This window comes from Piliocolobus tephrosceles, chromosome 10 (assembly GCF_002776525.5).
Source record: "Piliocolobus tephrosceles isolate RC106 chromosome 10, ASM277652v3, whole genome shotgun sequence".
Lineage (NCBI taxonomy): Eukaryota > Metazoa > Chordata > Mammalia > Primates > Cercopithecidae > Piliocolobus > Piliocolobus tephrosceles.
Genome location: NC_045443.1, coordinates 57,172 through 72,539, shown reverse-complemented (window position 1 = coordinate 72,539; position 15,368 = coordinate 57,172). Strand labels below are relative to the sequence as shown.

The window sequence follows — 15,368 nt, the reverse complement described above, 5'->3', positions numbered from 1 at the left end:
GTGCTGAGGAACGGGAGATGAAAACAGGAAGGTGGAAGTGATAAGGAGGCCGTTTCAAGGGAACTAAGGCGCGGTGGCTCAAGCCTGTAATCCCATCACTTTGGGAGGCCGAGGTGGGCGGATCACGAGGTCAGGAGATCGAGACCATCCTGGCTAACACGGTGAAACCCCGTCTCTACTAAAAAATACAAAAAACTAGCCGGGCGAGGCGGCGGCGCCTGTAGTCCCAGCTACTCGGAGGCTGAGGCAGGAGAATGGCGGGAACCCGGGAGGCGGAGCTTGCAGTGAGCTGAGATCCGGCCACTGCACTCCAGCCTGGGCGACAGAGCGAGACTCCGCCTCAAAAAAAAAAAAAAAAAACAGCAAGGCTTGGGGAAATCCTGGCCTGAAGAATAGCAGTGCCTGGCCATCAGGATCAAAGCAAAGCTGAAATACCCCTTGGCACAGAGCCGGGAAGAAGAGGCAGCTGTGTGCTGCTGGGAGTGGCTCCTCCTGGAGGTGGAACCGTTCATTCCTTCAATCCGATATTGATCAAGGGCCTATTTCTTTTAAGTTCTGCACAAACACAAATCTGGCAGGTCCCCTTGGGCCATGGCACCTGGGGAGTACCCAGGTTTACTTTTCTGGTCATCCCAGGCACACAGCTGCCTCCGAACCTTCGTACTCACTTTTCCTCTGCCTGGAGGGCGCTTTCAGTGATATCCACACATACCACGCCTTTCCTCTTCTTTAGGAAAATGTCACCTTCCCTGCCCATTGTATTTAAAACTGCAGTGACACCCCACCCCCCAGTCTCCATGCCTAGCTTCCCAGGCCTGTCCCTAACGTTTGGAGAGCCTGGAAAAAGAATAAAAATGGGCTGGGCACAGTGGCTCATCCCTGTAATCCCAGCACTTTGGGAAGCTGAGGTGGGTGGATCACCTGAGGTCAGGAGTTTGAGGTGAGCCTGGACAACATGGTGAAACCCCCTCTCTACTAAAAATGCAAAACATTAGAAGGCGTGGTGGCATGTGCCTGTAACCCTGGCTACTCAGGAGGCTGAGGCAGGAGAGCCACTTGAACCTGGGAGGCGGAGGCCGCAGTGAACCGAGATCACCCCACTGCACTCCAGCCTGAGTGACAGAGCGAAACTCTGTCTCAAAAAAAAAAAAAGAGTAAAAATGATGGTTCATCCCCTTTCTCTTCCCACCCCCATTTCCATCCTGCACCTCAGTCATACATTTGAACATCCCAGCTACATCCCCAGGAAACAGTCACCTCGTAACCGTACTTTTGGCATACAGGTACATTCCACCCTCTCAGGGTCAGACCTGTGGGAACACGTACAAGCCCCGAACATGGGTTCAGTGCCATTTGAGCAGGAACTCTTGAGGTCTTGGATAACCAGAGTGAAACCTAGAGAAGGATCCTGGGCTCCCAGGGGCCACATCCCCTTGTCCTGGCCGACTCCTTGCCCTGGAGGGACTTAGAGAAGGGTGCAACTTGGGGCGAGGGTCCCTCTTGCCCAGGTCTAAGGATAGGACTGTCCCTTCCACTTTATTTTTTTGCAAACACTCAACACCGTCTAACATACTATATATTTTAAGTATGTAGTTTGTTTATTGTCTGAAAGCCTCCAGTAAAATGTACGCCCCATAGAAGGCAAGGATTTCTGTTTTGTTCACTATTATACTCTCTGAACTTAGTATCTGGCACATAGTAGGTGCTCAATCAATATTTATTGAATAAATAATGGATTACCAGGTTTGAGATTCCAGAAAATAGGCTAAAGGCACCTAGTCTTCTTAAAACTTCCTTGTTCTGCAGAGAGCTTCTGGGAAGAAGAGTGTTAGGTGCATGATGCAAAACCCCATCTTTTCAAACCTGCAAACCCTAGAGAGGAAACAATGCATTCTGCTCTTTCAGAAGATAGCGGCGCCTAGGCACGGTAGCTCATGCTTGTAATCTCAGCAGTTTGGGAGGCCGAGGCAGGTGGATTGCTTGAGCTCAGGAGTTCAAGACCAGCTTGGGCAGCACCGCTAAACCCCATCTCTACAAAAAAAATTAAAAATTAGCTGGGCCTGATGGTGCCATGAGTTCCAATCAAGTGGAGAGTTCAGATGCGTAAACCAACAGCCAAATATAAGAAAATAAGCTCCGAAATTAAAGGGTGGTCAAGGTATCATCCACAGCCAGGTGAGAGTACAGTAAACACTGCCTGTGTGAGTCACAGAGACCTCCAGGGTGGAGTGGCATGGGCTGCACTATGAGGGATGAGTAGGAGGTTCCACGTTCGAGAAGCTCAGTAACCGTCTATAGAGGCATAACCTCTTCACACTAAAAGATGGTTAGCACATGTGGTCCTATTTTTGTAAAATACGTATATGTATTTGCACAGAAAAATGTTTTTAAGTCTAAGTAATATGTCAATTAAAAATTAGCAAGAGGGGCATGGTGCAGTGGTTCATGAGTAATCCCAGCACTCTGGGAGGCCAAGGAAGGCAGATCACTTGAGGCCAGCAGTTCAAGATCAGCCTGGGCAATATAGCCAGACCCTGTCTCTCTCTCTATATATATATATATAGAGAGAGAGAGAGAGATCCATATCTTTTATATATATATACACACACATATATACATACACAAAAGTTATATACGGGTAGTGGAATAATTCAGGAAAGTGGGTGATACTTTTTTACACTTTTTTCTGTATAGAAGAGCACATATAATTAAAAAGCATTAAGATAATAACAGGCCACATCTACACATCCAATATGAGCATTTGTATGTATCTCAGGGTGAGCTGGGGGAGATGACTTCCAGGCCAAGGAAATGGCACCACAGATCGTGTGCAAGTGGGAAACCATGGAGACATTCTGGAGGAACAGTGAGCCCCTCTGGCTGAGTAAAAAGTAGTTGGAGTCTGCCGGGCACAGTGGCTCACGCCTGTAATCCCAGCACTTTGGGAGGCCGAGGCAAGCGGATCATGAGGTCAGGAGTTCCAGACCAGCCTGGCCAACATGGTGAAACCCCATTTCTACTAAAAATATAAAAATTAGCCAGGGATGGTAGTGTGCTCCTGTAGTTCCAGTTATTTGGGAGACTGAGGCAGAAGAGTCGCTTGAACCCAGGAGGCGGAGGTTGCAGTGTGCCAAGATCGTGCCACTGCACTCCAGCCTGGGTGACAAAGCAAAACTCTGTCTCAAACAAACAAACAAACAAACAAGAAATTAGTTGGAGTTGAGGCTGGAAGAGGAGGCCAGGCTTGGTGGCTCATAACTGTAATACCAGTACTTGAGGATCCCTTGAAGCAGGAATTTGAGACCAGCCTGGACAATACAGTGAGACCTTGGTTTCTGCAAAAACTTTCAAAACTTGGCTGGGCAGGTGGCGCTGGCTTGGGGTCCCAGCTTCGCCAGAGGCTGAGGTGGATCACTAGGAGTTCGGAGTTCGAGGCTGCAGTGAGTTATAATCGCCCCCCTGCACTCCAGCCTGGGTGACAGAGTGAGACCCGTCTCTAAAAACATAAATAAATAAAATTGGAAGAGGAGACTAAGGCCAGACTGCGGGGCCGTAAATTTCAGGCAAAGGCTTTTGGCCTCTGACCTACCTTCATGACACGGCTTGCAGCAAGAAGGTTTTGCTTTCAACCTGGGATGTCTCTCTGCCCCCCGTTTCCCAGATGACAAGAAGTTCAGACGCGGCCGAGCTGAGCCCGGATCCCACCTCTGGTGACTGCACGGCCTGGCTGGAAGGGCAGGGGTAGGGCCGGCAGAGGTGGAGGTGCAGTCACGGGTTGGGAACTCGGCGGCCCCACCTGCCCGCGAATGCGCTCCAGACACAGACACCTCATGGGAGAGTCTCCCAGTCCCCCAGACACAGCCCCAGCCACAGACCCCACTCGAGGAGGGAACGCCTACGTCACAACAGAAGCCACGCAGCTTGTGTGTCGCCATCTGTCCTCGTGGGAAGGCTCCTCCCCGCCGGGATGGTGTCCACCGGACCGCGACCCACGCGGGGCTCTCCCCACTCCCTCCGCCTCCCGCTTCCTCGGAGTGAGGTGGCCGCTCTTTCCCAGCTGGCCGCTTGGTGGCGCTGCCAGCATGAACCGAGGGCGCCGCCGGACCCCGCAGCCGCTGGAGCTCCGTGGAGAAGCGCTCCATGGTGACTTCCGGTGGCCCAGCGGCCTGCATCGCTTGAGCCCTGCCTTAGACTCAGATCCAGGCCTGGAGAGGCCTGTCAAACCCACATAAGGTAGACAGATAGGACAGAAATGGTGGCTGTCCATCATTCAAGGACATGTGGTCCCTGTGAGGTTATGAGATCCGCTGGTTTCCTTGGCTCAAATATCCAGCCAGCCACCCTGGGCAACCTAACCAGACTCATCTCTACAAAACATGAAAAAAATTAGCCGGGCATGGTGGCAGGCATCTGTAGTCCTAGCTACTCCCGAGGCTTAGATGAGAGGATGGCTTGAGCCTGGGAGGAAGAGGCTGCAATGAGCCATGACCACACCACTGCCTTCAAGCCTGGGCAACAAAGAGAGACCCTGTCTCAAACAAACAAACAAAAAAGTCTAGTAAACAGAATTGCTTCCCTTTTTGTTGTTTGTTTTCTGAACAGTGCATATTTATGTAGTAAACAAAATGCAGGGCTCAGAGGGATCAACAGGGTATTGGTGGGTCCAAACTATCCCCAACAGGATTTGGGTAGAAAAAAAAAGCAGACAGCCCTGAACTTTGATTTCAGAGCTGGGAAACTGTGGGAGGTCACAACTAGAAGATGCAGGAGACAGCGCTGGGAATGGTTCAGAGTGGGTCTCTGGACTGAGGAGAGAGTCGAGGCAGTGAACTGAGCCTGACTCTTCCTCCCAACCTCTCAGGACCTGGCTCAGCTTAACTGTGAAGTGGGAACACTGGCCAATGCCCTGCTCAGCTGGGAGGGAAGAAGTCTGGTAGGCAGAAAAGACTTTTAAAATTATTACATGCTCAATGAAGACAAAGAATTATTAATATCATGATCTTAATCATCATTATTGGAAAAAGACCTCTCATCCAGGGCCCAGGAAGAGCAGAGCAAAGACCAGGAAGCACACACTCCCGGCTGCTCCTATTTTACGTGGACACTAACATAGATGGGATTCATCTATGGTGTTTTCACTTTGCAGCCAAATTTCCTGGTAGTTTATAAGTCATTCGCTTGAGGGATACTCAACCTGGAGTCATTTGGGTACTGGGGCCAAAAGCTTTCTGGGGGAACCCAAACTCAAGAGTGTGACCTCCCCCACTGCAAGGGCCCCATTTCAGAGGTTATAAAGCCATAACCTTGACCTTGCCTCTCCCTCTTCTCTACCCCCTCCGCCTCTGCCATGTGACTTTTTGTGCTGCATTTGCTCCAGGTCCTCACAATTGCCCTCCACCTCCACCAACAGATTCCTAGCCATAATGGCTGCAGCAAGCTACAGAAGTCAGGAGCAAAACTGGACAGGGACCATTGAATAATTGTCATGTTTATAACATCCTTTATATTTCTCATTTCACTCATGTAGAAGAAGACAAATGGCCATATTTCAAAAAAGGCTTGAACAAACATCTCATGAAAGATGTATGAATGGTCATTGAGCATAGGAAAAGATGCTCAGTGTCATTAATCATCAGGGAATTAAAGCTACAATGAGATCCCACCTCACCCCCATGAAAGCAGTTACATTAAAAAGACGGACCCGCCGGGCGCGGTGGCTCAAGCCTGTAATCCCAGCACTTTGGGAGGCCAAGACGGGCGGATCACAAGGTCAGGAGATCGAGACCATCCTGGCTAACACGGTGAAACCCCGTCTCTACTAAAAATACAAAAACTAGCCGGGCGAGGTGGCGGCGCCTGTAGTCCCAGCTACTCGGGAGGCTGAGGCAGGAGAATGGCGTAAACTCGGGAGGCGGAGCTTGCAGTGAGCTGAGATCCGGCCACTGCACTCCAGCCTGGGCCACAGAGCAAGACTCCGCCTCAAAAAAAAAAAAAAAAAAAAAGACGGACCCTACTGATTGTCGCTGAGGATATGGAACAACTGGAACTCTCATCGCTGCTGGTGGCAGTATAAAGTAGTACAACCACTTCAACACAGTTTGAGCGTTTCTTTAAAAGTTAAGCATGTACCTACATATGATCCAGTGGTTTCACTTTTAGGTATTTACCCAAGAGAAATGAAAACACAAGACTTGCAGTAGAATGGCCACTGTGATTTTCCTTATAATGGCCAAGAAATGGAAACTTAAACTTCTGTCAACAGGTAAGTAGATAAACAAATTGAGGTCTGTCTATTTGATGGAATACTACTCAGCAATGAAAAAGAATGAAGTGTTGATACAGGCACCTGTATAGAGGAATCTCCAAATAAGAACCCAGACCCACTGAAAAAATAATGCATACTATGTGATCTCATTGGTATATAATTCTAGAACATGCAAATAAATCCCAAGTGAGAGCAGAATCAGTGGTTGCCTAGAGATAGCAGTGGAAGGAGCAGGAGGGAAGGATGATAAAGGGCCACCTGAAAATGTTGGGAGGTGATGAGTGGTTTCATTATCTTGATTCTAGTGATGGCTCACAGTGTATATTAAAGGGTTTAATGTTATTGGCAGGGCATGGTAGCTCATGCCTTTAATCCCAACACTCCGGGAGGCTAAGGCAAGAGGACAACTTGAGGCTAGCCTGGGCAACACAGCAAAACCCCACCTCTACAAAAAAAAATCAAAAATTATCCAGGTGTGGTGGCGCGTACCTCCAGTCCCAGCTACTCAGGAGGGTGAAATAGGAGGATCACGGAGTCCAAGAGTTAAAAGTTGCAGTGTGCCGTGATCGCACCATCGCGCTTCAGCATGGGCGACACAGCAAGACCCTGTCTCCAAAACAAAACAAAACAAAACAAAACTTATCAAAGTGTACACGTTACACACATGCAGTTTACTGTATGAAAGCTGTTAGTTGTTTTTTTTTTTTAATTTTTAAAAGGAACAAACCACTGATACACATAACAGATCGATGATTGTCAAAATAATTCTGTTGAATGAAAGAAGCCAGACGTGAAAGATAATGTTCTGTATGGTTCCATTTATTCAAATTGCCTAGAAACGAAAACTCATGGGGGCCAGGTATGGCGGCTCAAGCCTGTAATCCCAGCACTTTGGGAGGCCGAGGCAGGCAGATCTCCTGAGGTCAGGCGTTGAAGACCAGCTTGGTCAACATGGTAAAACCACATCTATACTTAAAATATATATACATGAATTAGCTGGGCGTGCTGGCACACGCCTTTAGTTCCAGCTACTCGGGAGGCTGAGACAGAAGAATCACTTGAACCTGGGAGGCAGAGATTGTAGTGAGCCAAGATCGTGCCACTGCACTCCAGCCTGGGTGACAGACTGAGACTCCATGTCAAAAAAAAAAAAAAAAAAAAATGGGAACAGACAGAATATCAGTGGCTGCCTGGGGCAAACGTGGAAGTAAAGACAGATTGCATATAGTTGTTTAAAAATACGTTAGACACTTCAGGAGGCTAAGGCAGGCAGATCACTTGAGCCCAGGAGTTCAGGACCAGCCTGGGCAACACAGCAAGACCTCACCTCTACAAACAAAATACAAAAATTAGCAGGGCCTGGTGGCGCGCACCTGTAGTCCCAGCTACTGAGGAAGCTGAGGCGGGTGGATCACCTGAGCCCAGGAAGTCGAGCTGTGATTATGCCACTGCATTCCAGCCTGGGTGACAGAGTGAGACCCTGTCTCAAAAAAATAAATAATAAAAATACATCAGAGCAGCCAGGCACGGTAGCTCACGCCTATAATGCCAGCACTCTGGGAGGCCAAGGGAGGCAGATCGCTTGAGGTCAGGAGTTCAACCAGCCTGGACGACATGGTGAAATCCTGTCTCTACTAAAAATACAAAAATTAACTGGACATGGTTGTGCATGCCTGTGGTCCCAGCTGCTTAGGATGCTGAGGCAGGAGACTGGCTTGAACCCAGGAGGCGGAGGTTGCAGTGAGCCAAGATCGCACCATTGCACTCCAGCCTAGGTGACAGAACGAGACTCCATCTCAGAAAAAAAAAAGCCAGGCGCAGTGGCTCACGCCTGTAATCCCAGCACTTTGGGAGGCTGAGGCAGGCGGATAACAAAGTCAGGCGTTCGAGACCAGCCTGACCAACATGGTGAAACCCCGTCTCTACTAAAAATACAAAAATTAGCCAGGTGTGGTGGTGCATGCCTGTAATCCCAACTACTCAGGAGGCTGAGACAGGAGAATCACTTGAACCCAGGAGGTGGAGGTTGCAGTGAGCCAAGATCACACCACTGCACTCCAGCCTGGGTGACAGAGCGAGACTTCGTCTCAAAACAAACAAACAAAGAAACAAACAAAAAAAATCAGAGCATCAAATACTTTTGATTATAGTTGCTTAAGCACAATGAATCACAAAATCCACATATCCATAATGATACTCAAAGAAGGGAAACCCAAGACAATAAGAAAACGCAACTCATTTGTTACTATTTGAGGTGATTATAAAACTGGCTCCTGCTTTGGAAATTATAATTTAAAGGGAAGGAATTCTAGTGTATTCTACTTTTCCAGGAGGAACTATATTTCAGTTGATGAGGAAAAGCTCTGCTTTACAGAAAAATATACCAGCTAATAAACATAAAATGAGGCCGGGTGCAGTGGCTCACGCTTGTAATCCCAGCACTTTGGGAGTCTGAGGCAGGCAGACCACTTGAGGTCAGGAGTTTGAGACCAGCCTGGCCAACATGGCAAAATCCCATCTCTACAAAAATACAAAAAAATTAGCCAGGCATGGTGGCAGGCACCTGTGATCCCAGCTACTTGGGAGGCTGAGGCAGGAGAATCGCTTGAGCCCGGGAGGTTGAGGTTGCAGTGAGCCAAGATTGCACCATTGTGCTCCAGCCTGGGTGATTGAGTAAGACTCTGTCTCAAAAAAAAAAAACAAACATAAAGTGATTCATGGAATTAGAAAATAATTATTTTCCAGTCATTAAGGGTTATTCTTTAATGTTGAAATTACAAAATGAATTATAAACTGGGAACTGGACATTTGTACAATGCTAAGGGAACATTCAAATATTACTTTCTGGCCACAAGCAGGAAAAAAATTGTCCAGTGGGGAGATCAAGGTGTCTCCCTCTAATCCGGGAGTTATTGTAAACAACACTAATGGAAGGACAACCAGATTCTCTGTGTCTCTTGATTCATATCCTATGATTAATTCCAGCTAATGAGTTAATGTCAATCTACCCTTCAACTACAGGAAGTACAGGTGTGAAGGAACAGGCTAAGCTTCACCACAGGAAGCAAGTAGACAAGCCCAGAAAGTGGGTGGCATTCTGCAGAACTCTTGGTGCCAGGATCAGCGTGATGATGAAAGGGTCTACCTTTGAGTCAAAGAAACTTAAGAGACATAACAACCAGGTGCAATGCTTGGTTCTATATAAACTAACTGAAAAGGACATTAGGGGTCTACCTGGATTGAGCATTAGGTGATAATGAAGAATTGTTGCTTTTTAAGTGTGATAATGTTAGTTTAAGCTATATTGGGAAATCTTTTTTTTTTTTTCTTGAGACACGGTTTTACTCTGTCACCTAAGCTTCAGTGCACTGGCACCATCATAGCTCACGGAAGCCTTGACCTCCTCAACTCAAGCGATCCTCCCACTTCACCCTCCCAAGAAACTGGGTCTGCAGGCACACGCCACCATGCCCGGCTAATTTTTAAAAACATTTTTTTAGAGATGGGGGTCTTGCTATGCTACCCAGGTTGGTCTCAAACTCCTGGACTCAAAGTGGGAAATCTTTTTTTTTTTAAACATATACTGAATGCTTAAAATTTGTAATTCATGAAATACTCCAAAACCAAAATCTCATCTGTTTATGTTAATCCCTTCCATGCTCACATCATTGGTGGGAAGAAATCTCTGAGTCCAATTTTGATTACAAAATCAGGAAAACCTGAAAAGCTTCACGCTGTCAGATTCTGGAATCCAGTTAATGCCATGAAAATGCTGTTCCTGGCCGGGCGCGGGGGCTCACGCCTGCAATCCCAGCACTTTAGGAGGCTGAGGCAGGCGGATCACCTGAGGTCAGGAGTTCGAGACCAGCCTGAGCAACATGGAGAAACCCCATCTCTAGTAAAAATACAAAATTAGCCAGGCATGGTGGCACGTGCCTGTAATCCCAGCTACTCAGGAGGCTGAGGTAGGAGAAACGCTTCAACCTGGGAGGAGGAGGTTGCAGTGAGCCAATATTGCACCACTGCACTCTAGCTTAGGCAACAAGAGCGAAACTCCGCCTCAAGAAAAAAGAAGAACAGAGGCCGGGGGTGGTGGCTCATGCCTGTAAACCCAGCACTTTGGGAGGCTGAGGCGGGCAGATCACAAGGTAGGAGATCGAAACCATCCTGGCTAACACGGTGAAACCCCGTCTGTACTAAAAGTACAAAAAATTAGCCAGGCATGGTGGCGGGCGCCTGTACTCCTAGCCACTCGGGAGTCTGAGGCAGGAGAACGCCGTGAACCCAGGAAGTGGAGCTTGCAGTGAGCCAATATTGCGCCACTGCACTCCAGCCTGGGCGACAGAGCGAGACTCCATCTCAGGAAAAAAAAAAAAAAAAACACAGAAAAAAAGAAAACACTGTTCCTGTATTGAATGTTTTTCAGCAGCCAACGCTGACATCCACGTTCACTGGCCAGATGAGCAGTGTTGTACTTAGAGCTCAAGACAGCTCCGGCAATCCCTGCTCCTGAGAGTCACACCCCGTGCTTCCTCTCTGGACCTTTGTCCTGCCCAGCGACCTCCACGTCTGCTGATCCTCCTGTACTGCACAGGGCCGGCCTGGGTAACCACTGGGACACTGCAGAAATGACCGTGTGGCATCCGAGGCAAGGTCCTAAAAGACACTGCAGCTTTTGCCTTGCTCTCTTTTGTGTCACTCACTCAGGGAGAAGCCAGCACCACATGGAGACGGTGCTCAAGCAGCTCAGATGAAGAGAAACTGAGGCCTCCTGCCAAGAGCCAGCACCAACTTGCCGGCCATGCAAGTGGATCACCTCAGAAGCAGGAGCAGCAGCCTCATCAAGCCTTCAGATGACAGCAGCCCCCAGCAGATCCCTTACACAGATTCCACGAGAGACCCCTAGGTCAGAACAGCCCAGCTCCATTACTCCCAGATCCCTGATTCACAGAAAACAGGAGATCATAAGTGACTGTTGTTGTCTTAAACCACTAAGTTTGGAAGCAAACTGCTTCTCAGCAAAAGATCACTGGCATAGGTAGTGACGGGCAAAAGCACAAACCATGAGATAGCGGAGATGTGTTTCAGTTCCTGCGCTTCCATTACTGCTGTGCCTGTTTGAGCCTCAGTGATCTCACCTAAGAAAGAAAATAGCATGAAAATACTACTGGCTCCACAAGTGTGTTAAAGGATCAAACATAAATAAAGCACCCAGCATAATGTTAGGCCCAGAAAGATAATAAACGCTGGTTCTCTTCTTTAACCACACTTCCCACCCCACCATTCTCCCACTCAGTGGCAGATCTTCTCATCTGTAAAATGGGCTTGAAACACCTACCAAGAGGTTGCTGTGGAGATCAGATGAAAGTCTGTCTTTGGAGAGGTTTTGTAAATCCTAACGTACTCAACAAAGGTTCTTACTAGCATATAAGGGCCTGTCTCAGGAGAATCTGCCTAGCATGACTCTCTCTGTTGGAGGTTACAATCAAGGACTCCCCCAAAAATCTATTTTAGATTGGAGTCACGTAGACATGAATGGAAAGTGGCCGGAAGACTGTTCTTCACTGCTGACACCAGGCTCACAGCCCAGCTATTGCCAAAGAGTTGGGGTTTTGAAAAGCTCAAACTCCAAAGTAGATAGGGCATGTGATTCCATGGTCAGGAGACACTGAGGTCACTGTGCAAGCCAAAGATTGAGAAAGGAAGCAAAAATACAAAAATGAAAGCTCCTGTCTAAAGTCTCGTGAAGAAACAAGGGGAGTTTCGCTGTGTTGTCAAGTTTGTGCCCTCTCCTGGCCTGCGTGTGGACGGGTCTGACATCCACGGTTCAGCAGCTCCCCCCGCCCCCACTTCACACTGCCCTCAAGTCCTTCTGGGGTGGGAACTGGCCTGTGGGGGCCTCCACTCAAGCTAAGCAAACAACCCTCTTAAATCATGCCCTGACAGCAGGCCAGGAACCACGCAGACCGGGGGACAGAAAGAGAAAAAAAAAAACAACCTGGTCAAATGACCTGGTCAAATGATGCCTGAAAGTCCCTGTGAAAGTTTTGATCTCTGAAATGTTGCTTTAAAATCTGGATTTCTTGAAAGATGACTGCACTGGGCCGGTTGAGTGGAGGTTGCAGCGAGCCCCGGTGTGACTGAGGAAGACTAGGGAGGCACTGGCTGCTGGGAGAAGGGGAGTGTAATGTTAAGATGCAAAATCGGCCGGGCGCGGTGGCTCACGCCTGTAATCCCAGCACTTTGGGAAGCCAAGGCAGGCGGATCACGAGGTCAGGAGATCGAGACCATCCTGGCTAACACGGTGAAACCCCGTCTCTACTAAAAACTTCAAAAAATTAGCCGGGCGGGGTGGCGGGCGCCTGTAGTCCCAGCTACTCGGGAGGCTGAGGCAGGAGAATGGCGTGAACCCGGGAGGCGGACCTTGCAGTGAGCCGAGATTACGCCACTCACTCCAGCCTGGGAGACACAGCAAGACTCCGTCTCAAAAAAAAAAAAAAAAAAGATGCAAAATCATCAACCAGATGATACTATACTATCAAGGAAAATGTAACAAATTCAGGATCATAACCAGAAAAATTGATCAACTTCCATAAGCAGAAAGGCATCTGCGTGAGCGTGGGATCGACATATATTGGACTGAACACTGCCCTTCATGGCTTCATGGCCTAGTAGACAGTCTTTTTGACACACCTTAAATGTGGCAATATGACATAGGCTCATAGAGCTGCTGGCTCACCAACGGCAGTGAGCTCCCCCATTTTTTTTTTTTTTTGAGACAGAGTTTCACACTTTCACCCAGGCTGGACTGCAGTGGTGCAGTCTCGGCTCACTGCAACCTCTGCTTCCCGTGTTCAAGCAATTCTCCTGCCTCAGTCTCCTGACTAGCTAGAATTTCAGGCGCCCACCACCATGATCGGCTGATTTTTGTATTATTAGTAGAGACGGATTTCACCATATTGGCCAGGCTGTTCTTGAACTCCTGACCTCGTGATCTGCCCACCTCAGCCTCCCAAAGTGCTGGGATTACAGGCGTGAGCCACCACGCCTGGCCTAAATTTATTTTATTCAATTTTCCTATCATATTTTTCCACAGAAGTGAAATAATAAGCGCATTAAAATATGTGTGTGCTTCTGCGAGCAGAGCTTTTAAGTTTTTTTAATTTAAATGTTAAAATATTTATCTTTAAAAATTTTTGTCCAAAGTTGATGCAAAAAATTTTTTTCAATAGAGGTGGAGGCAGGGCATGGTGGCTCACGTCTGTAATCCCAGCAGTCTGGGAAGCCCAGGCAGGTAGATGGCTTGAGCCCAGGAGTTCGAGACCAGCCTGGGCAACATGGTGAGACACTGTCTCTACAAAAAATAAAAAACAGAAGTGAAGGAAGATGGCCAAATAGAAGCCCCCACTGATCGTACTCCATGCAGGAACACCAAATTTAACAACTATCCACGCAAAAAAAGTACTTTCATAAGAACCCAAAATCAGGAGAGTAATGACAGTACCTGGTTTTAACTTCATATAGCTGAAAGAGCCACTGAAGAGTGGGAAAGACAGTCTTAAATTGCCGATCAACTCCTCCCACCCCCCAACATCCCCTGACAGTGGCTGACTATGTGGCATGAAGACAGAATCTGTGTGCTTGGGAGCAGGAGAGCACAGCAATCGCAGGACCTTTAATTGGAACTCAGAGCTACTGACATGGGGCTGAACTCAGCCAGTGGCCCGGGAGGGGAGCATTTAGACCAGTTCTAGCCAGAAGGATAGATTCCAACCCATCCCAGAGGTTGGAACTTGAGTTTCGGCAAGCCTCACCACCATGGGCTAAAGTGCAATGGGGACCTAAATAAACTTGAAAGATGTTTAGGCCACAAGGACTGCAACTCCTAGGCAAGTCCTGGTGCTGTGGTGGGCTCAGAGCCAGTGGACATTGGAGGGCACATGACCTAGTAAGACACCACCCAGGGTGGCTAAGGGAGTGCTTGCAGCACCCCTCCCGCAATCCCAGGCAGCACAGCTCACAGCTCCAAAAGAGACCCCTTCCTAATGCATAGGAGAAGAGAAGGAAAACTAAAGAGGACTTTATCTTGCAACTTGGATACCAGCTCAGCCACAGTAAGATAGGACACTAGTCACAGTCATGAGGCCTCCATTCCAGGCCCTATCTCCTGGATGACGTTTCTAGACACACCCTGGGCTGGAAGGGAACCCACTGACCTGGAGGGAAGAGCTCAGTCCTGGAAGAATTAATCACTTGCTAAATAAAGAGCCCTTGGGCCCTGAATAATCAGCAGCAGTAACCGAGTAGTGGAGGCGGGGGCCTTGAGTAAGACTCTGAGGCATGCTGGCTTCAGGTGTGACCGGAAGCACATTCACAGTCTGGTGGCTGTGAGGAGAGACTCCTGCTGCTTGAGGAAGAGAGAGAGAAGACGAAAGGGCACTTGGTCATGAGCTTAGGTGCCAGCTCAGCCACAGTGAGGAAGAGCACCAAGAGGGCCCTTAGGGCCCTCGATTCCAGGCTTGATCCAGCAGAAGAAAGAATGAGTGAGCTTGAAGACAGACTACTTGAAAATACACAGTCAGAGAAGACAAAAAAAAAAGAGAGAGAGAGAGAATAAAAAACAACAAAGCATGCCTACAAGACCTGGAAAATAGCCTCAAAACGGCGAATCCAAGTTATTGCTCTTAAAGAGGAAGTAGAGAGAGATTGGGTAGAAAGTTTATTCAATAAAATAATAACAGAGAACTTCCCAAACCTAGAGAAAGGTATCAATTTTAAAGTACAAGAAGGTTATTGAACACCAATCAGATGTAACCCAAAGAAGACTACCGCAAGGCATTTAATAATCAAACTCCCAAAGATCAAAGGTAAAGAAAGGATCCTGAAAGTAGCAAGAGAAAAGAAACAAAAGACATACAATGGAGCTCCAATCCATCTGGCCACAGACTTTTCAGTGGAAAGGCCAGGAGAGAGTGGCATGACATATTTAAAGTGCTGAAGAAAGAAACTTTTACCTAGAATACTTTATCTAGCAAAAATATCCTTCCAACATGAAGGAGAAAAACTCCCTGACAAACAAATGCTGAGGGATTTCATCAACTCT

General features: G+C 47.9%; 1 long non-coding RNA gene across 1 annotated transcript; it reads right to left on the bottom strand.

The window, feature by feature from the left end:
• Positions 1 to 1,710: 1,710 nt before the first annotated feature.
• LOC113223674 lies at positions 1,711 to 4,040 on the bottom strand. The gene is made up of 3 exons (XR_003308832.1): positions 3,900 to 4,040; positions 3,590 to 3,727; positions 1,711 to 2,031 (listed from the first exon to the last, which is right to left on the bottom strand). It is a non-coding gene; the product is annotated as an uncharacterized LOC113223674 (long non-coding RNA).
• Positions 4,041 to 15,368: the final 11,328 nt, after the last annotated feature.